This window comes from Haliaeetus albicilla, chromosome 1 (genome assembly GCF_947461875.1).
Source record: "Haliaeetus albicilla chromosome 1, bHalAlb1.1, whole genome shotgun sequence".
Classification (NCBI taxonomy): Eukaryota; Metazoa; Chordata; class Aves; order Accipitriformes; family Accipitridae; genus Haliaeetus; species Haliaeetus albicilla.
Window position 1 is genome coordinate 47,960,652 of NC_091483.1, and position 23,678 is coordinate 47,984,329.

The window sequence follows — 23,678 nt, forward strand, 5'->3', positions numbered from 1 at the left end:
TCATGATTTATTATGTAATGTAATTTGGAGCAATCGACTAGCCTTTAGTTGTACTTTTTAAAGGGTAGGCTGAAGCTGGTTAAACTGTCATGATGTTTAGCTTCAGAATAATGTAAAAGTTATCTTTTACTACCTCATCAAGTTCAGCAGGTTCCAGCCATTCCTTTAGTTTCCCTCAGGCAGGAGAACAGGGTTTGTACGTTTCTGATAGGGCACTCTAGATTGAGGAAAGATATCTAGAGGAAGAGAGCTGTGCAGTGAAAGGATAGCTGCAGGGTTCCATTTTTGTTGTATGATGAAACAGATTTCTTGGGGTAGGTAGACTGGAATAATAATTTGTTAATTCACAGCCTTTCCCGAGTAGATCAGCAAAGCTTGGAACAAGCCTCTTAATTTTATAAGAAACATTTCTTTCAATTGTGAAGAACTCTCCTACAGATGAACCACTAGAGGGGGTTTGGAGAAATATTTTCTTACAGATTGCACATCAGTTGGTTGGACAGAATTATTCTGCAGTGCAAAAACATTAGCTTTGAGCTTCTCTTCCTAGTTTTGAGTGCAACTTTGGTGTTCTGTCTAACAGGCCAATCTGCTAAGAGCAGTTGTGTGTGTGAATTTGAGAGCTTTTTTTTTTTTTTTTTGGCCATGTTAGGAGCTTGGATTAAGATCTTTAAAATTAACCATGATAACTTTATTTTTGCATGTTCAACTTACTCAATACTTAATCTGTAAAGAACTCCAAAAAATATGGTAATACATTGTCATAATCAGGGTGTGTTATGAAGATGTCTCCTTTCCTTTATGTCTAGGGATATGAAATCTGTTAGAAAATGTATGCTTATCCAAAAGGTAGTCTAGTTTAGTTCAGTTAGTCAATACATTTAGATTACTGTATCCACCAGCCCTTCCTCTACAAATGAAAAATGCAAAAGCAAGAGAAAGCTGCTAAAAATATTGAATAGTTGAGATGAACCCCTCACACCTCCTAGCCTCTTAGGAAGCTAGTAAGTGTTTATCATTCCTCTAGATTTTAGCATTTTGCTGCTTTTGAAATTTTCAACAGTTACTTGCCAGTCTGAGTTTGCCAACCTTGAGGAATGTTCCTTAACCCCTTTCACCCCAGACTATGCAAAATAATTTCAGCTGGTCTCATGGCAAGTCAAGTCTTGGCCTTTTAGCAGGGCAAATAAGGGTGTTTTTGATAACAAGCAGGACAGAAGTTAGCACTGTGGTGTACGTTGAGAGAGTTGTTCTTGGTAAGACTTTAGCTAAGCAGAAGAGAAACCCGATATACTCTGTAAGTATGTGTTCATTCTCCCCTCCCCTCCCTCTTTCCACTGTGCTCCCCTGTCTCCTCTATCTGCAGATGTCTGAGATTCGCCCCTTCAGTGTATTTGTGCAGTAGAAGTGCTTGCAGTTTCTGCTTCCTGCTGTCAAAGGATTAAATCAATTATATATATATACACACACACACTCATAATCCAGTAGTGCTGGCAGTCATATAATACATTTAATGATCTTTTTCTCTCCACAAGATTAGACTTGTTTTTAGAAGTGCTTCAACTTGCTAACTACAGATACTATATTTGCGATTGCCATAATTTAAGTTAGGGTTTGTTTGTTTCTCTGCTGGACGAGGAGAAGACCATTGGTGTTCTGGTAGTAAGCTTCCGTCCCTGCAGTCAGCTGCAGGATCAGGGTTTGCATTACTTGAAGAAAGGATGCTTTCATCCAGCACGTACAGGAATATTGCTTGGAATATCTAGTTGACTTGCTTATGGTTGGTTTCTCATATCTTATCCTGTTGGCCTATTGATGGGGAAAAAAATGTGTTCTTTGTAAAACAGGCAAGTGCAGAATTTAATAATTGAGCTAATAATTTCTAAGTTAGCTACAACTTTTTTTCTACTCAATGATTTGCATTGTTGTGTAGCCTCTTTACCAGTACATGGATTTCCCCAAATCTACCCTAGAAAGTAAATATTGTTTAATTGTGGCGTTTGGTACAGACTTATTTGAGTATTGTATTTTCTTTAGCTAAAATGGTAAGTAATACAGCATGTGTAGCACTTTCACAGAAGGAAGGGGGGTTTTTGCCAGTTGTCTTTTTTTTTTTTTTTTTTTTTTTTTTTGCATCTGGATGAATTAAGCTTTCCTTGCTATCTAATGTTAATGAGTATGAAATAACTCTAGTGCCATATTCTGGATAACTTTGTCCAATGTTTATATTGGCAGGGGTGGGGATCACTTTTGAAGCATTTAAGATATAAAAGGTACTGACCAAAAACAATTGTATTATTGAACAGTTTTCAGTTATGTTGACTTTATGTGAATAGCAAGATAAATTACCCTCTCTTTAGTCTATGCAAAGGTCTGTTTGTTTTCCTTTAGGCTGAGTTCATTTGATCAATGTAGTTTATTTGATCAACTCCCTCAAAATTTAAAGGATCTGGTTAGGTATTTAGAATTATATTAATCTAAGACTTTGCGTTTGATTAGTTTGTTTTGTTAACCAATGGGAATTAGCTTTCATTTGAGGAATTAGCTAAAAGAGAAGCGAGAAGTTCTAAAATCAGTTATCAAAAGCTTACCACCTGAGAAGAAAAGGTCTTCGTGGAGGTATTGCTGGTAGCTTTAAAAATTCAGATCAAGTGAGGACTGTTATGGACAGTTTGCTAGGAATCATTTCATTTCTCTAAAAGCAGTGTGTTGTAAAATTCAGGAGAAGATAAATTTTAGGACCATCAGTCATAACAGTGTTCCTTTACATAGCACCTCCAATTTATTCTACTTGTTCCTCTCCTCCACGGTGCAGCTCAGTATACTGACTCTGCTCCAGCAGTCAGTCTATTTGTCTACTGATTTCAGAACAATTTACTAGTTTTATTGTTTTTAGAAAGAACAACAAACTGGTTTATAAGAAACAGGGGCATCCGAATATGTCTGCAGGGAAGAGGAATGGTTGTTTAAGCAGAGGGAGAGTGGAGTAGGAGCTGGGAGGAGAGGATTCTTGAACGTGACTGAGGTGGAGAGGGTTTCTTTATGTAATAAAAGTCTGCTTATGAACAATAGAAGTCATGTAAAGTCTGTATTTCAGTATCTTGATAAGCTTCTTAACCTTTTTCCACCAAAAATTATAGATTAGTCAGAATTTGGAGGGGAATTTACTGAAATTAGTAGTAGCTTATCTTTCAACACAGATGTATTAAAATGAGAAATACAATGCTACATTCTTAGGTTAAGCAGAGACTATGAAGAAAAGATATAGTTAAATGTTAATGCTTACTGCTGACAATGGAGATGGAGAGTCTGAATTAGAAATTCAGATTTGAGGATTTTTACCCCCTAAATTGGTAATATTATGGCCGAACCATCAAATGCAAAATAGAGAAAGATGTATTTCACAGCAGCATTTGTACTGTGTATTTGAACATTTAAGTTGTACAAGGTTCTCATGTTTCTTAATAACAGGTTGTGATGATAGTTCCTCTGATGGGAAGATCTGAACAAAATTTCAGTATAATATAAAAAGTTTTTCAGTTGTCCTTGTGCATCACCTGGCAGATCCTTGAACAATAAACAAGTTTTTGCTCCAGCCACATGGGAGTTGCAGATTGATGGGCTTTTCAGTTCAAAATGGCTAAGCTTTCCTGCAAGGAGACAAAATTTGGAAATCTAGAGCACAACTCTGAATGTCAATTTGTAAAAGAGAAAAAATAATCTAATAAGGCTGGTTGAATGATAACATACAAGAACTCTTCATATTCAGAGTTCTCATTTTAGGACATCTCACTCTACAGACACCAAATGTTCTGTGGCATAATTCTTCTATAAACATAATCTGAGGACTTAAGTTCATGGTGACTCATTAGAATTTGATGGGGGAGGTTAGACAAAAGTATCTGTCACACAAGAATGATTACTGTTTTATCACACCACAATGTCAAGAAGCCAAAGTCAGAACCTTCTGCTTTTGTACAAGCACCCAAGAGAATACAGGCCAAATGCTCAAGCCTGGCAGCAGTAATGACTAGATGCAACACGTGCAAAGCATAGGTGTGAATTTTGTTAAGGGTTTGTTTGGGGTTTTTTTACACTTCAGATTTTTCCCTCCAACTGTCATGTTTTATTTTTCTGCATAGATATCTCAATTAATGTATAACCACCGTAACTAAGCAACCTGCCATTTCCTCTTCTCCTTACTTCTGCCTTTTCCTTCCCACCAGAAGCAACTGAAATTGAAGTGTGAATAGAAGTACACGCAGGGATTTGTCTTAAATGTTAGTGGAAGAGGCAAGTGACTTGAAGGCATCTTTTCCTCCTTTGTGGCTCTTGCTCTTGCTCCTGTGAGGGTAGGAAGAGGACAACGTCATTTCGTCCTTCATACCCCACTGGCTAGTGAGAAGGTTGGAAATAACCTGTGAATATTGAAAAGACCCACAGCAAATTAAGTCAGTCCTAGCCAACATCTTGGAAGTACCTCATGTAACTTTTTGGCAGTCCTGCTTCAGTGCCTACAGAATACTTCCCAGCCCCTATTCCATCCCTGCTTTGCCATAGTTATTCCACAAGGGAAAGTGCATGTGCTACTGAACTAGAACTTAGCAGCCAGGCTGTCTGTCACCTGCCATGTAATCAACAGCAGTTTAGTTCTGATTATTGGTGAACAAAATGAGGTGGGGGGGAGTGCTAGGGGAGAAGGAAACACAAACGTGATGGTGTGAGATCAAATGCTTAAAAGCTGTTTGGGCTTTTTTTTTTTTGGTGAAGTGTAAATTTGCTTTTTATCTCCATCATTCTGAGAACTGGCAGTCCATCTGAATTCCTTGGAAACTCTGTGGGTATCCGCATGCCTTATTTTCATTGTCACCTTACACATTGTCTAATGAGATTTTTTTTTTTATCTCTTATCTCATAATTCATGACAAATTAAGTTTTGTCATTGTTGTGTCAGTACATACAATTGGTCTTCAGGTCTGACATTGGTCCTAAGACATGTCGCTTGAGAAATGAATTCAGACCTGTTTGGTTTGAAATACTCTGTGATAATAAATTAAAAATAATAGATCAAACTAGGAGGAGTGCTGTTGAAGAATGTCATGGGGATGTGCTATAATCTTGGTTTTATTTAACATCATCATTAGTTATATGGATGAAGGAGTAAAAATGGCACTAATAAAATTTCCTAATGATACTAAATAGTGAGAGTTCTGAGTGCCAACTGGGGACAAAATGTTAATAGAAAAAGACAAGGGAAGATCATTACTTGTATGGCCAGAAACTAATAAAGTGCAATTAGAACTGAAAAATGTAAGCTGGTCTGATGCAGAATATTCGGGAAAAATCTGAGGAGAAACGGTGATGGAGAATTTTAATCAGACATAAATCTGCAATATGGTCTGACTAACAAGTACAGTTTGAGATGGTTATACAAATCTATCAGCAAAGAGGGAATCATAGACATAGCATCAAAGGAATATAAGTTCTGAATTTGGGCCTCTTGCTTTTTCAAAGTTCCTGTCAGATTCTCTTATTACCTCTAGAATTATTGCTATATATTCTACTGTTAAGATACATTTGTATGAAAACAATTAGGAAGTTAGAGATATTAATATACAGGAATAGGTAAGAGAATAAAACTTTGACTCAGTACATAGCCTAAGCACTAATTAAAAGGTGACAAAGGGAAGCCAATAACCCAAGGTGGAATGGAGCATGTTGTATACCATGTAGAGATATAATTAAAAGCAATAGGATGAAATAAGGAAAAGAAAGATGAGGCACATTATCAGGAAAAACTATCTAACAGTGAACTGTATTAAGATATCTAAGTCTATCCCAAGGGAAGTGACAGAACCTCTGTCACTTTGTAATGTAAAATTAAAATAAATAAAAACGTCAGTCATACTGCTGATAACAAACCTACATTCACTTAGAAGAAGGTGGACTGAGGTAACCTCCTGGAGCTTTTGTAGTAATACCTGTGTGCATTTCAAATCAGCTGTACGTGAGTTTGTAGTTTATAACAGAGATTATCATACTAAACTACAGTGTGTTTCGTTAGCAGCATGCACGTTGCAATGCATTGTCTGTTTAAATGTAACAGAAAACAGCAGTTTGTCCTGTAGCCCAGACTTCACTCTGAAATTGTCCATACCTTCCACAATAAATCATTTGCAAAACAGCTGCTTTCCCTTCCCACTTGCTGGACCATTTTATATCCTGCAAAATTACAAAATAAGGTTGTCTGTTCTCAATGGAAACTGCCAATGTCTTCTGGGCATGTGCATACTTACGTAAATATTTCATAGGCAAAAATATTTGATAGCCATAAATTCAGAATGCCCGTGATGCTGAATAGAGGTCTTTGACAAGCTTTCTGTAAATACGGAATAAGTTCTTGCTATAAAAATACATGCTAACTTTTTTCTGAGGCCGGAGAGTTACATTTCAACCACTGTGTAGCAGTGCTTGCAGGCTTCCTCAGTAGCTACAGAAGCATTTAATCTCTTACAGACAAAAATCAGACAATGCAGGAAGGCCAATATCCTTTAGGTACAAATCAACAAATGTATCTGTTCCACATGCTTGGGGCAAATATTGTTGCTTTAAAAACTTAAAAATTGTCTTGATTACTAGCCAATTTATTTTTGATCCCTTTCTGATATTTGATTTCAATTTCATGAATCTGTCTTTTTATCCTCTTTCTTTGGTTTTTAAGCCAAACTTCTGTCAACATTGTTCCCTTAATGTACAAAAATGTACATTTGTTCAGTTTAATTAAGCATTCAGTCTGTTTGCCAAGAGCAAATTACAGTTACCCAATCTCACCCTTACCCCTCCAAAATCAAATTTTGCAAAGTGGTGGGCAATTAGTTCTCATATCTGATTGTTTAAAGTCATGTTTTTTCTTAAAGACTTTTGTAGTTTTCGATCTCTGTTACTTAATGGAAGAGCCAAGACCAATTATTTGTCCTCAGATTGTAGCCTTCAAAGAACAGTCTCTCCCACACCTCCTGTATCATTAGCTGCAAAATATCTTTCCAAAGATGATTTCGGCCTCTTCACAAATCAGAGGATTCAGAGCGACAAATTATCCGTCTTATACTCGAACGCATGCCAGATGGGACAACCTGCCAACTGTGTATCGTACTGTGGATATGATCTGATATAGAGACATTTCCTCCCCTCCTTCCTTCCCCACCAAAATTCATATTATAAAAAAATCATGCAAGTTAAGAAAATCTGTGAGGATAAATTGATTCTGAAATACAGTGAAATATAAAAGCAGAATGTAGTTTTATTGAAGGAAGAAAGCTGCATCCAAATGTCAGGTTGCTTAAACTGAACAAAGATATACCTGGCAGTATAGATGAACATGGGAGTCAAAAATGCATCCATTCCCTGCTTCCCAGTGCTTGCACACACATTGTTTCCTTTGACTAGCTTGATTATAGAACAGACATTCCTAATTGCAAGATAAGGAGCTTGAATTTAAATTCTGTCGCAGTTTGTTAACGGAAGAATCCTGAAGTCACAATCAGGAATGAGGATGTGCTGCTCTTGTGGAGAAAAGTAGGCTCTAACAAATTTATGCTAGAAGTTAATTTGTAATACAGAAGGTAAAAAGAGAAGGAAATTATACAGTTTATTTTCACATAGAGAGTTTATTGTCATTATAAACTACAAAGCTGAGGACTTTACCTAGTTAATTCCTACTTAGGCTGACTTCCAGAGGTACAAACGGTGTGCAAGCGCACAGCAAATAACTTGTGTGAGGTCAGGATCAGGCACAAGTGTCTCACATCATCACATTAAACTCTGTTATTTATGATTTTTCATTTTTTTTTACTTCAGGGAAAGGTCTAATGTTTTTAACTCTGTACCACAATACAAAATCTTTTTTTAAAAGCCTTATTTAGGAAGAGAGGATTGAAGATCTTACACATGCTTCCATTTGTTCATCCCTCCGTGACAACAGACTGAACTTACACTTTTACAACCACTTCTTATCAGCTATAATGCTCACCGAGCCTTGATAGCTTTGAGGATGCAAAAGTTCTTCCAGAAACATAGAATGAATTGAAGGTTGTGAGGTTTTGATAAAATCTCGATTTTTTTTTTTTTTTTTTTAATAATTTTAAAGTATTTTTTTATCTTCTGGTTTCTTAGTCTTTAGGCTGCTCTCATTGGGGGTTGTTTTTCTAAAAAAAAAAAAAAAAGGAAAAAAAAAAGTTTTTTTCCCAGCTGTGAAAGCGTGGTCAGTAATTTAATTTTTTGTTTGTTTTAACTGAATCAAAATCAGTTATGTAGTCATGCTCATTGTAAGGAGCTGTTGCTTTGGAAAGCACCAAATGTCTAGCAGCTTGGTACAAAATATATAAATTTAGTAAGGATAACATGCACTATCCTGTCCTATTGATTGTGAAAAAGTTTCTTCCTTCAGCTGGGACTGAGTCTTTAGTTACCGTTGAAGAAAAAGAGCTGTGCAAATACATAAAATACCTAATTTATTCCTTAGTTCTGCTGAATGCTGATGATTGCTAGGGCCTGATTCAGTGCTTCTGAGGAAAGCCAGGTTGCTGTTGGATTAAATGGAAATTGCCAGTGGGGGTTAAAACAGGAGTCAATTCACTGTAACACTACTGCAACACATTTTATTCTACAGTGTTGAAAAAGTCCCTGTAGCAAAAAAACAGAGCATTTGACAAAAATAAAAAATCTGGTTTGTCTCCTCATTGGCTTTTGGCTTCCACTTGAATTTTGTTCTGGCTGGCTGTAAGTTGGAGGACGATGTTTTAGTGCTTTAAACATGCTGCTCACTGGAAATAAACAGGACTCTCTCAAATTCTGCTGGCAGATGCTTGTCACAGTCTTCCATAGGAGAAATACTGAGGATTTTGCGCTTGAGTCGCTAAGCAAAAAATAAATAGATGTGCATTGGATGATTGTGAAAACAGAGCTTATCTCAAAGTTGCTTTGAAAAGTAAAAGGCTAAACATTTGGCACCTTTAATTTAACATCCTGTATCTTTTTAAATATTATCAATTCTTTCAAAAGCTTAAGGACTATGCCTAAAGCATAATTTCTCTGCTACCTCATACACAAAAGGCTTCTCCATTTAGTATCTTTCTGTGTCTGATGTAGCAGTGACATGAATTTCTTTGTCACTAACCCATTAGGAGTACACAGGAGTAGTAACTCTCCTTTTTAAGGATGCAGACATCTGACTAGAAGGCACATCAGCCTTCCTCTCATGCAGGGCCAAGGATTCCTATTGTCAGATGCAGTGGGCATGAAAGCAGCAATTTTACAGCACAAAAACTCCAATAACATTTACTGCGGTTGGCTGAGATTGCAATGCACACAGGCACTGCTCAGTCTTGGTTGCTTAAGCACCAGCTTCCCTTGGCTTTTTGCCAGCCTGCGTGCTCCAAAGAGACAAGTCCTTTAAGGCGAAAGAGTTTTCCTTGTAACTTGCTGTGGGGTAAACAGACCGTTCAGGCATAGTTCATTGCATTACATACTTGACTATGCATCCTGGAATGTAGCAAAGTAATTGGTAGAATTATTTTAATCGTTAGAACTCATAGGTATGAGATACGTTCCGTGAGCCAGGAGGAAAAAAAATATATGTAAGGATGTTTCTGTCTGCTAAGTTGCTGATCATTTATTACAAAGGACTAAAAATATTCTCTCCATGGGAATACGTTATGTTTACACTAGTATCCCTGCTACGGTTACAGAAAACTGAATTAATATGCCTCTTTATTGCTATTCTTCTCTTGAAGATAAATCCCGTAACAGTTAGCAGCAAGTTACAGTGTCAAAGAACAGTTCTGTGTATGTAGGATACTTTGTTGTCATAAAAAGGTCCCCTCAATTTGGAAATACCGTAAGTGCAGGGTACTTGCAAATTAAAAGTCAATCAGTTACTGTAAATTCTGCCACCAGTCCAACTCATCTTTGCGTTGATACATAATCTGTTTTGCAGTAATCAGCAGTAGACTTATCCCATCATTGCCATAACCTGGAGACTCCACATGAAATACTCTCTTAAATATGATTTTATGTGCATTTCTTAAAGCTTTAGTTTAACACTGCAGCACCTATTCAAACAACATATAATACTTTATTTGTACAAAAACATGTTATGATAGCTGAATATACAGAAGGCTGGCTTGGCTATCACTGAGTACAAAATATCAGCTGCTGCTGTTTGAATCTTTTAGTTCATTCAGAAAACTTCAAAGAAGGGTAAAGCTTTCCCTTGATTTTGTTGCTAGGAGTTGGTGTAAGGGAGTTTGTTGTTCTGTTCATTCTTAAATGCAAAGACCACAAGGGGTTTTTGTTGCATGCTCCCTTCTTTCTTGTCAGTCATGTCCTCCAGTGTGTTCAGGAAAGGTTTAAAATACTGTCTGTGGTATTTCTTGAGTCTCTGGATTACTTCTGGTAGCCTGTCCTCTGTTGAGTGGTGAAAAGGCGAGTATAGGGGTGACCTTGCACCCCTCTCTCTGTGTACACCAGCATTGAAAATGCTTCAGAAAACAAGTGAAGCACTTCTAATGAATTGCGCTTTTGATTCTTTGAATCTGCACAGCAACTCCATCAGGTTTTTACAGCTGGACTCTTGCTGTAATTGCTACTGGGATGAGATGCACAACATGGGGTTTTGGAGCTAAGTGCTTACATTGTTTTACTGGCCAGAAAGTATATAGCATAGTGGGAGCAACAGACTTCATGAAATTCACACTTGTATATCTACATGTTCTTCACCCATTTCCAACATGCTGCTGATTTGCCAGCAGGCACTCTAGATGGGGATGATAAAAATGGAAAAGCTGTAAGATAACAGTTTCTTAAAGCAGCGGTATATTAGTAAAGAAGTTGCTTGTCATTATGAATGTGTGAGAAGTGTCCGAAGATGTTTTTCATTAATTAACCTAAAAGTAATTTTTACTGGTACTGAAAAATTAGAAAGCAGGACTTCACCATTTTAATCTTCTTGACATCAGAATATAAAATAATGCTCAGATAAAAGGTATCTACCAATAGAAACAATAATTGGTCCCTTATAAGCTTCAATTTACAAGTCCTTTAGATCTTACGTGTCTTCAGGTATGCATCATTTTTGGCATATTTACCTGCCTAATTCAAAGATAATACTTCTTTCTCAAGTCTTTATAATGCATTTTTCAAGAGATACAGTATAAAGTTGTTACTTATGCCCTGTAATGTATAGCTCTCAAAATTCACTGCAGTGTTTTTCTTCAGTTGCCCTTCCCAACCTATTTCCTCAAGGCCTTTAATCAGTGGTTTGTAATATGGAACATTTTTCTGTTTGTTTACAGTTTTATGTGAATAATTCAAAATAATTGGCATCAGAATGCTCCACAGCATCACATATAGATCTCTTCCTCGCTCAAGTTGGATTATTTCTTATTTTAATCCAGACTCCTGTTTAAAAGTCTTTGTTGTCTTCCCTAATTGTAGTGAATTCTGGCTACTGTGTGCCTAAGCCAGTAAACCCAAAGGCAGAGAGGGAGGATGGGTTAGATATCTTTTAAAACTCCTTTCTAGCTTCCAAAAAAGCCTCTAGAATAAACTGCTTTGCAAGCCTTCTGGAACAACAGGCCCTGAGGGACATTCCTGGGCAGGGCAGAGCAGAGGAATCAGCCAGTATACTTGATTGTTTTGAGCCTGAAAGGGAAATCTGCGCTGCCCCCCCCCCCCCCCCCCCCCCCCCCGCACAGTTATTTATACTGTTAGCTAGACATTAAGATGGCTAGTGTTGTAGAGAAAGACCAGCAGAATAACAGCCGAGTAAAACAGTACAGCCTGCCCAGGTTTATCCAGTTGCTTTATCATTAGTAATATTCAGATCAAAATTTCTGTAAAATAAATTTATCTGGAAGTTCTTTTGACTCAATCTTGAACCTTGGATGCAGCTTTACTTCATTACCGCGTAATTTTTTATGATCACGGCCACAACAGGCCAGATTTGTTTTTCCCCTTTGTGTGTGGAAAATTCCTCAAGAGAGTTAAAATGCAAGCTAATAAAGAATAAAATGCTTCAACTTAAGCGTTTTAACCACACATCTCTCAAAAGTACCCTGTAGTACTAGTTCTGTGTTAGGGAAGTTGGGGAAGCTTCTATATCCTTCATGCATGCTTTAGCAATGTTGATGTTCTTTTATGGTGTTCTGCCCCAGATTTAATCTGTTCTGTCATATCTTAAAGGAGCAGACAGTGACTGAATTTTGCACCTGGAATTTTAAGCTAGCTGGTATTTATGTATGTATTTTGGAGTGATGGATAGGATGCTGCTTCCACTAAAAGTTCAAGAAATTTGAAGGCAGAAAGAAAACCAAAAGAATGATTAAAAGATTTGTAGCTTTTTTTTTGGTATATGCTTAGTAGTATAGAATTTTTCTCGTGACATTGATCCAGAAATAATAAAATGTGAATACTAAATACTCTGTAATCAATGCACTAACCTTTCGTCTTAGTGATGATGGTTAGTGACTCTCAGTTTGCATGAGTGCAAATAAAGGCTTAAATCCTGGCAGAATTAAGTCGTAGTTACTGTATGCTTATGTTTCTGGTTCCTGTTAACTGTACTCCCATGATTACAACAGAACTTAAATCATATTTAAAGAAATGTGAAAAGTATACTCCTGTGGTTACAAAGACTTGAACAATTCAGTAGCATCTGCAGAAGGCCTTTGGGAAAAGCTCTTAAGAGTTATGAAGTATGGGTACCTCAGGATTCAGTGCTCTTTCGCTGCCTCATCAGTGCTGCTCTAGTTCTGTTTGGTTCCCTGGGAGATGTGGAGTAGCAAGGGAAAAAAATAGTAGCAGGTCCAGAATTTCCACCACTCAAAAACATGCTTTCTGCTGATGTAAGTATCACACAGCTGCTTTGCCATGATTTCTGTCTCCAAGAGCAAATCTCTGCTGCTTTGTAGGTTAATAATCCTAAAATGCTGTGCTATTTCCATTACACTGTCTGAATCTCTGGAGGGAAAGAAGTTGCCCCTTGCCATATCTGTCTGTTAATAGTGACTATGAGATATGAGCAAAGCCAAGTGGTGATGCATCAAAGCCTCTAACTTTGAATCCACAGAAGGTACTAGAAAATTAGAGCCCTTTTTCTTGGTGTACTAATTTTTTACTATAGTATGAATGATGGTTTCCATTGCTACATTACTGCTGTGGAGTGTCAGCAGGTATCATAAGCGCAGTTCCCCCATGTGGAAAAGTAAATGAATGATAAATGGAGACTGCTCATCCACCACCCAGTATCAGTTTCTGGTGTTGTCAAATGTTGAGATTTCTTAGGGAGAGGCAGGCATGAATCCCCTATTCCATTAGGAGCGTATGCAACTGATTAGGGGACAGTTTTTTCTGACACCACCCCTCATCTTGAAGAAGCAGCAGGGAGATGTTCTTCCTGGCTCCTTCTGAGCCTAACTGCTGGTAGCCACCTTGAGGCAAAGCAGGGAAGAGGTAAGCGTGTATGAGAAAGCAGAGATGGTGCTGGCCCCTGTCTGCCCTTACCCTCATCCCTGATAACTCATCTTTTTAATGCTCCTTAAGCAGTCAAAAGTGCTGAGGACTGCCATATAGTCAAATGTACAATGCAACAGATGCAAACAGGCACAAGCCTTTTGCACCCTGAAGTGATCTGCATGCATGGACATGATTTTTTTTTTGCCTTTTCCTTCCTGTTCTTTGGAGAGGTTTGTTTTGGTTTTTTTCTCTTGTTCCCTCTTAGTTTTAATCCTTCTCATCCTTTAAGTGTGCTCTTTTAATTTCCTCCTTTCCCTCTTTTTGCCCCTTCTCCTTTGAAGGCTTCTTTTTCTTATTGATTAAGTCATTTAACCTTTATTAGACCATACCATGCCACTCCATCCCACTTCCTACTTTCTTTTTTATCCTTTTTTCTGTTTTCTAATGGACTCTCTTCATATAATTCTCTCCTTGTTCAGGCTTCCTACCTCCCCTTCCTCATTCCTTTTGTTGTTCTCTCCATGGGACAGGTATATCTCATGAAAAGGTGCTTTGTTCAGAATGTATCTGCCTTGGGGCAGCTATTTAATGAAAAAATCAGCTTTCCATCCCATGCTCCTATCCCTCTGAAGCCCTATGCAATAAATGCCAATTACAGTTTTACATAATTAAAATAACCATGTCGTATTTCTTTTTTAATATTAGTGCCTTCACTTTAAAGGAATGGAATGCTATGCAGCATGTATGTTTTTCGAAACAAAAAATAAAAATTATGCTTCTAATCCATATTACAGCCCTCATTATCCAGAATTTCTTTAACCCTTATTTTCTGTTCTGAAAATATTCCGGCCATCTGTAGAAGGGTCAGCAAAAACACAAACATGAATGCTTATAAGAAGTCTAGTTCCTTTATAATTGGGGATGAAAACTAACATCCTGCCTGCTTCTGATCCCTCTTATGCTCTTGCGGCAGGAAAGCTGTTAGAAGGGATGAAAACTGATCAAAAAAACCCTGCAGACTTTTCTCTTGATGGCTGCTGTGGTTATTGGGGGAATTTGCAGTTGCAGAGAGGACAATGAGAGATAAAGATACCAAAAAGTATCAGTCTCAGGTGGTTTTAACAGCGCAGGATAATCTTAACCTTTTGCGTGCTGGGCTACTTGTCCTGCCGCAGGGAACTGAGATATTCCTGGATACCTTAATATCCTTCTAAGAGGATTAAAAGCAGAAATGAAGGAGATGTTGGTACCAGTAATGGCACTAATTTACCCAAATGTGACCACTTTTGCCATAGAGAGTAGCTGATTTCAGACTCCTCAGTGAGATATTCCCACTTAACCTGAAATGCCACAGTCTTTAACGTGTGAGTTTGATATCAAGCGGCTCTTACGCTCACTGTGCGGAAGTTAACATCTGGATTTGTGCTTTTCCCCAACCATTTTCTCCATCTCTTTTATTTCCACATTATACAGTTTCGTATTGCTGCTTGTAATGCACAGTATTGTGCAAATGGCTAGATTTTAAGTAGCTGAAGCTAAGAATTGGTATAGAAATGAATATGTTTTAGAAATAGGGATCTTACTCCCCCCTCCCCCCGTATTCTGTTAATGTTATTAGCTGATATTTTAAAAGTCAGATTTTTAACAGAGAAAAGTCAAATTTGGAATTGCAGATTTCTCTGAAGACATTAGTGGTATAAATGAATTATTGAAAGCAGTTTTCGAAACTGTGTTCTCTGTAGTGTTTCATGCTCAGGTAGTCCCATTAGAGAAAGTATTTTTGTTCAACAGGTGACAGGCAGTCAGCAAGTAGGACTTCAACAGCATCACTGTAGGTAAAAGACTGGGTTTTGCATAAGTGTGAAGGATCATAATATTAGAGTGGCATCAGGATATGATTGCAATGGCAGTGACACGTTTGTGCCTACATGTGAGATGAATGATTAACTGATGGACAAAAGATAAAAAGAGTTTAGACGTGCTGGGAAAAACAGTCATCATTTTATCTAGTGCATGGAAGCTTGTACAAACTGTGTGTAGATGCGCACCGCTGCCTTGGTGACTCCCACATTGCATCCAAGTGAGATCACACCTGAGAGTCCTTCTGGAGTGGAGGAGCTACGTATCTCCTCAGAGAAAGCTCAGTAGTTAATTTTGCCCAGCAATTAATTCAACAGTTATGCTCCCAGCACCCTAACTAGTCATCTAGCAGCATCTGAGTGGGCCTGACATGCCTTCCCATCTGCTCCGGGGCGCACAGTGCCCTCAGCTGCGTACCCTCCAAACTTGAGTATGGCAGCCCTGCAAAGCAGCCCTCTGGTTGTGCTGGTGGCTTCCAAAGTGCTTGAGTGGTCAGAGGGAATTAGCTGGCATCGTAATGCAGAGCAGATGAGTGTCTGTGGCATGGATAACCGATCCCAGGATCTCTTCCAATGCTTTAGTAGTGTTGTTGGGACCAGTCTACTTTAAAGGAAAGGAAAGAAAATACGGGCAGTATAGTTCTGAGACACCCTGGAACGTGGTCAGAAAAAAACCAGAATTGCTGTTCGAAGCAAATTGCAAAAATAGGATAGCTGCTGCTTTTATGTCCTAGGACAGAATTTCCTCTTGGGTGCCTTCATCCTTCCCTTGTCAGTCCTTTTTTTTTTTTTTTTTTAAACATCCTTCACCATTTTCTTCAGTGTTTTTTAATTCTTTTGTATACTAGTAGAAACATTTTTGACATGTCTGAGTGGTTGTCTCTACACATTTGCCATTGTGCTTTGTTTTTTCCTTTCCCAGATGTTTGCATTTTTAAGAGATTTCATTGCCTAGAGGCTATTGTTTCTCAAAAAAAAAAAAAAAAAAGAGGTGGGGAATATTTAAGTTGCTTTTCTTAAAGCACAAGAAAAATAACTTTTTTTTTCATCTCCTATCATATTTTAGAAACTCACAAGAATTTTGCTTGTGATTACATTATGAGTTTATCAGTCTAGGAACTTCTCAATCATATTTCTCAACCATATGTTCAGTATGTCATTATTACATGTATGGTGCAATAAGATATTGTGTAGCAGAACAATGTGAGTTACCCAGGGTATTAAGATATGCAATCAATCACATAAAGAAATGAAAATAAAGAAAAAAACCTAGTGGGTTTCACATTTAGTATTATAATCCTTCAAATGTGTATACCGCCTTAATTTTTTTAATTACAGATACTTTCTTTTGTTGTTCTCTTACTGAGTATGTAGGAAGGAGACACATTGACTCTGTAGAAGAAACTACCTTGTAAAAGAAACACCTTACAAGGAAGTAATTTCTATTCATTAATACAGCACTGTGAACTGATTAATGAGACCAATATAATTTTGTATTTCAGAAGTAATAGCTTGAGTTATTTTTTTTCAAATTGTTCATATTTTATTGGCTGTTTATTTTCTATTACATTAGTTTTCAGATTTATGGAAAGTACTTGTAATTATCATATCCTTCATTTGATGCAATGAATGTATTTTACTGGACAGCCTTACGCATTCAGTATTACATTTTCGTTTTGCAGCTGAAGACCAATTTCCTAATTACGCTTATGCACATAGTTGGCTACTGAAATTTTGGTTTTGTTCTTAGTGTTTTGAGGACTTCTTCCAAGCTGCTGTGAATTTTGCACTCACGTGTTAGGCATGTGCAAGGCAGGGCTCCGTCTATGATTTTACAAGTTCCAAGTCTAAAACAAGCTCTCATTAGCTACTCTTGTATTTCTGAAGATTGCAGCTTATCATTGCACCTTGTATCTGCAATTGAATTTTAAATAATAACTTTTAGGTCAGTACCTAGTAGTTGTTAGTACAGAAGCAACACATTTGTGGAACCTTTTCCAAACTGTTAATTGAAATTTCCGTAGTACCTCTGTTCTGTTAAGAGCAGGAGAATAATACTTTTCTGCATCGGGCTTTTGTGCTTACATGCCATGGAGGTAGGAGCTGTATACAAATTTAACTTTGTCATTTATAGCCAGCACTTCGTTTTTTTGTCTGAACCCAGTGATTTTAAAACACCATTGCAGGAGTCATTTTCCTCTTGCAAGTAATAAACATGCCACATCCTTTAAAGACAAAGTGTGAGACACAGCTGTAATTGCTCAGTTTTGGTGCCAAGAATAATTGGTTTGAAGACAGCTTAGCACCCTTATCCCTAGGGAGATGTAAATTATCACAGGCAACACCAGACACAGTAACAGTGCGTTCACATGGCATGTGCAGGACAAACGGGGATCAGGCCCAGCCAGCATGGGTTCATGAAAGGCAGGTCCTGCTTGACCAACCTGATCTCCTTCTATGACCAGGTGACCCACCTAGTGGATGAGGGAAAGGCTGTGGATGTTGTCTACCTGGACTTCAGCAAGGCCTTTGACACTGTTTTTCATGGCATACTCCTTGAGAAGCTGGCGGCTCATGGCTTGAACAAGCGTACTCTTCACTGGGTGAAAAACTGGCTGGATGGACGAGCCCAAAGGGTTGTGGTGAATGGAGTTAAATCCAGTTGGTGACGGGTCACAAGTGGTGTTCCCCAGGGCTCAGTACTGGGGCAAGTTCTGTGTAATATCTTTATCAATGATCCGGACGAGGGATCGAGTGCACCCTCAGCAAGTTTGTGGATGACACCAAGTTGGGAGGCAGGGTTGATCTGCTCAAGGGTAGGAAGGCTCTACAGAGGGATCTGGACAGGCTGGATCGATGGGCCGAGGCCAATTGTATGAGGTTCAAAACAAGGCCAAGTGCCGGGTCCTGCACTTCGGTCACAGCGACCCCATGCAGTGCTACAGGCCTGGGGAAGAGTGGCTGGAAAGCTGCCCAGTGGAAAAAGACCTGGGTGTGCTGGTTGACAGCCGGCTGAATATGAGCCAGCAGTGTGCTCAGGTAGCCAGAAAGGGCAATAGCATTGTGGCTTGTATCAGAAATAGTGTGGCCAGCAGGAGCAGGGAGGTGATTGTTCCCCTGTACTCGGCATTGGTGAGGCCGCTCCTCGAGTCCTGTGTTCAGTTTTGGGCCCCTCACTGCAGGAAAGACATTGAGGTGCTGGAGTGTGTCCAGAGAAGGGCAACCGAGCTGGTGAAGGGTTGAGAGCACAAGTCTTATGAGGAGCGGCTGAGGCAACTGGGGTTGTTTGGTCTGGAGAAAAGGAGGCTGAGGGGAGACCTTATCGCTCTCTACAACTACCTGAAAGGGGGTTGTAGTGAGGTGGGTGCTGGTCTCTTCTGTCAGGTGGCTGGAGATAGGACAATAGGAAATGGCCTCAAGTTGCACCAGGGAAGGTTTAGATTGGATATTAGGAAAAATTTCGTCGCCAAAAGGGTTGTCAAGCATTGGAACAGGCTGCCCAGGGAAGTAGTTGAGTCACCATCCCTGGAGGTATTCAAAAAGCGCATAGTCAAGGCACTTCAGGACATGGTGTTAGTGGGCATGGTTGATGGTTGGCGTCCATGATCTTGAAGGTCTTTTCCAACATAAGTGATTCTATGATTCTATAATTCTATGATTCTTTCTTGAGGTTTGCTTTTCAAATAAGTTTTTATTTGCTCCAGTAATGATTTTTGTGTGCATGTTTCCCTGTCCCTGCCAAAAAAGATAAGTAAATAGAGTAGAAGAATGGCAGATATGGTTAAGCTTAGTCCATAATGAAATGGCCTTAAGCAACTAATTGATAGACACTGAGGATACTTTCTGTAAGTGGGGAGAAATCCATCTGCATAGAAACTAGTTTGCCATTCCTTCTTGTTCTGTGTGTACAAATCAAAAGAAGACTCAAAATGCATCTCTCTGTTCACTGAAAGTTGTTTCTCATCTAGAAGACATACATACCAACTGGGGTTGACTTTTATGGCATGTGTACCAGTAACCAGAATTCCTCTGGTTTTATCAGGAAGAGGAAACTCTTAAAAAGCTTATTGAGAGTACTGGTCTTAGCAAAAGCCCTGGCCATTAAACACCTGAGCACTAACTACGGGGAGTAAATCTGGCATCTTTGCCTATGTTCAGCAAAGATCTGTACCAAGTACAAATGCAACTTGGACTACCTGGAGAGTTTATCATGTAGGGGGGGGTCACGCATCACATTGTACACAAACCTGATGAATTGACCAGCTAGGACTATGAAAACTGATATGAGATTAGCTGTACGTGTAATTTACAGAAAACCACACTGGCATGAGCAGCGGCACATAAGTCATCAAATTTCTTTCTTGGGCTTTGCTAGAGAAGAGCTAGCATCATCTCTCACTTCAGTATATGAGTCACTTATTTTGATGGCCCAAGCAAACGATTTTCGTCTGTATTCTCATAGCATGAGGAATATTCAGTAGTGCCCCCACGGCCTATATTTGGGTGAGGATTGAATATAAACAGTCATAAAGCAGGAATCATGCCTCTGGCAGATGTGATGTTATTCTGCAACTTCATGTTTTGGAGACATGATAAACAATAGTCAACTGGCATTTACTTAAAGAAGCTACAAGGGTCCTACTGGAAAGAAACAATGAAGATCTATGTCAGGTCTCTGAGCTTGAATGAAGTATGGGGCCCAGGGGCATTCCAAGTGCCTTCCTTTTATATACTTTCCTACCAGTCTGACTGATCCCCCTGGTTATTGTCAGAGCTAGTCAAAACTGGGATGTGCCCATCCATGTAGTTGTCTGTTGGCCAAGGGTAGACTTTTTTGCATGCCAGCAACCACAGCCAGCTGGGTTCCAGAACAAGTATATCCGTCATCTTTCATGGGATGAGGACTTAAATTTCGCATGTCTAGACTGCCAGCATATTGACGTCTGGCTGGTAGCTGGGTAGGTATTTTGAAGAATAATTTTTCCTTGCCTTTATGAGAAGTCCTCTACAGTTGGAAAAGGTTTTGAATATAAATCACTGAATGTGAAAATTCTTCAGATTTTCCAGTTGTCTTTAAAGAAGAGCATATAATACATGTAACGTGCCATGAAGAAGTCCATACTTACAAAATTCATTAGGTCTTCACCCAAACTTTACGGAGAGCTATAAAATATTTTGGAATCTAGGCTTGAAGTTTGTGCTATTGTGGAAGAATATTGCAATGCAAGCATCTTATTTTGTAACTGTTGCAGCAAACTCTAAAATAGTTCTTAGCCTCTGGTAAGTATCTCACTGGTATTTAGAAACTTGAAAAATCTTTTTGAAGCTATCTACAAAGTCAGGTTCCTACATCTAAAGGTTCTAAAAAATTAAAAGAGCAATTTGATTCAATGATTATTATTAAATGGTAGCAACTAAAAGAGGAAAACTTGGAACCAAAACGTACCTATTAAAAAATAAATATTTACACGTACAGGGCTTTACACTGTTTTTATTGCAAGTTTAGGCTACGCAATTAATCAGTGCTTCTGTTATCTTGATAATCTGTCTGCTTGCTGTTGTAAATAACTTACACTTGCTGGTGGAGTTGCTGACAGCTATGTAGACTTTCAGCTTTTAGAAATGATACTAATTGTCCATGTTTGTGGCTTCTAAAAGCATTTGCTTCTGAGGTAATTTTCGCAGCTAATGTACCTCAAAGTCTTCACTGTTTGTATTTATTTTCTTGAGATGTGTATTTCCAAAGTGTGAATCTCTCTAATAGATTTAATTCACCTGAGACTATAAAAGGACCCAGTAGCTTTTGCTGAAAATGTTACCTTGTTTGTGACATTTGTTTATCTTTGTGGAAGAGAGAATGTTCTCCTATAACGCCTCATGTAACCTGTGAAACCTTGCACCTTAGGGAAGGATGCACGCATGAAATTTTCACACTTACACCTGCACAGAGCCAGGGAAATTGGACTGCAGGGAGTTCTTGAAGGGAGTGGGTGGGATGGGTTGCACGCACTTCCCCACCCACAGGCTCTCTCTGTGGAAAAGTGGTGGAAACTTGACCCATATCAGAAAAAATCTGGTATTCTGAATATCCCTTCCCATTCCCCACTTTGGCAGCGATGTGGGGTCACCACGCAGCAGAACACAAAATGTACCCTTCCTCCTCCTCTCTGCAAACATGTTGGTCTTTGTGCTCTTCATCGTAAATTCAGTCTGAGAACAGAGGACCTTTACTCACCTCTGCCATATCTGTTCAAGTTTCACCCGCAGAACATCTTTCATTTCAAGAGCAGCGGAGAGCTGTTGGACATGTAATTGATTCCTGCAGCCCCCTGTGCCTTGGCAGGTATCGTTAACCAGCTTCAGCAGCGAGACTGGTGGACTTACAAAGGTTCTGGCTTGCTTGTGATCATGCCATAAGCCACTGGCTGTGCCAGGAAGGAAAAAAAGAGATTTCCTGACTTACTCTGCTGCAGTCTTAACATGAGACAGTTCTCCCTCCTGAAATGTTTGGGTTTAGCCCCTGGTAGTAGTTATAAAAGCATGTTAAATATCAGACTTCTCAGCCTGAGACCATCCGTTTCCCTTGCAATCACGTACACCACCCCCGACCCCCCTTCCCGGGGTTGCATGTCACCAGCTTTGGGGTTACAGCAGAAGACAAAAAGAAAGGCATTTTCCCATATGATGGTTTAACCAGAAGATGGACTAGGGAAACATATTCAGGTGGAGGGGGTGTGATTATGTTAGAAATAGAGGGGTGTTTCCCCGCGAGTAGAAGGCAGCAGGCTTCCAGGGACTCCAGTTATTCAGATCTCCTCTGGCTCTATGTCTGTGTAAGATCTTGTCCCCCTTGACTGGGGCATAGCTTGCTTTATAAATCAGCAGTGTTACGTGGTGAGCAAGCTGTCTTTGTAAGTGCTCTCCGAGCATACCAAGAAGTACTTTTGCCAAATTTGTTACTGGTGAAATGACAGCTGTTGGGTATAAAGGGAGTCTACACACTTTCTGCACATTAAATCATTTGAAACTCACATTCTGTTTATGTAGAAATTAGATTACTACTAGGAGGTTTCAGATAAGTTGTTTTTTTTTAAGAACTAAATAATATGCAGAATTTGTAATTCTGCCAGAAGGACATAGAATTGTAATGAATCATTTTATTTAGCCTTTGCTTACGCCAGAAGAAGCAGCAACATTTCTTTTGCTGCCGCAATTGCCTCGAAGGCAGGAGCATCATGGAATTCAACTTGCATTTGCTAACAGTATATGGGAGATTTCATCACTTTTCACTTCACCATGGTAGTGATTCACTTTGTGCTTATTTGTGTATTTTTGCTATTGTTTCAAAAACATTTATTTTAGCTCTGCTCTTTTTGGGTCTTTGTGTGTATACTATCTAGTTGGCTGCTTAAATCAAAGGGTGTAGTTGTGAGCTGTGATTTCTCTACCTTTTATCTGTTCTGTCAGTGTCTGTCTTAGAACTACAGCAGTGTTGTTAAAAGGAAGACCTTACTATGACATGAATCAGCCATGTTTTTTCAGGGAGCTTGGTTCAGGTGAGAAGCTGTAAAGTTTAGCTAGGAACTGATGTGAAAGTTCACCTGCTGGAAACAGCTTTGGAGCAGCAACACAACAAGGACATAAGGAAAATATGTACAAGAAAAGACAAAGCCTACAGTCATTTATGAAAATATATATGTAATTTAAATGTAAAAAAGACTGATTTTCACAATTTGCTGTGGTTTATACATTTAAAAAAATATTTCTGGAATTTCCTCCCTAACTTTTTGTTTATTATTGAGCATAATTTTTTATTATCATTAATTATAGTACAGTCTGTTTAAGCCGCTCAGCATACTGCTGTCCTTCACAGCATTTGCAGAATAAATAGTGAACACATACAAATGTCTAATTAAATCACTCTCCATGTCCACTGATAACCTCTGAAAGTATCATAGATTTACTTCAAATGCTATGCTAGATATGGGAGAGTTTTGTTTATAAGTTACATGAACTGAGACAGTCAGACGGACAGGTAGTTTTTGTTTCAACTCTTAGCCATTCAAAGTTCATGTTGATTTGAGGGTTAATGACTCTATCTTCCCTCTGAAAAGGGAAGCAGTTGTACTGGAAACCTAGACAATTTTAAGAAATCTTTTGCAATGGATTTGTTCTTTTGATTGATACCTAACTAGACTTGATTGTCATTAGAATAGAATATCTTACTAAAATCAAGAGGTTGGGGTTTTTTTAAAGATAAGGAGGAAGAGAAAAACTGTAATTCACATGGAAGCCTAAAAAGCTTAT

At 38.7% G+C, this 23,678-nt stretch overlaps 1 protein-coding gene across 23 annotated transcripts in view; it reads left to right on the top strand.

Moving 5' to 3' along the window:
- TENM3 (teneurin transmembrane protein 3) overlaps positions 1-23,678 on the top strand; it is a 485,679-nt gene that overhangs the window by 309,391 nt on the left and 152,610 nt on the right. The gene's annotated exons all lie outside the window — the stretch shown is intronic.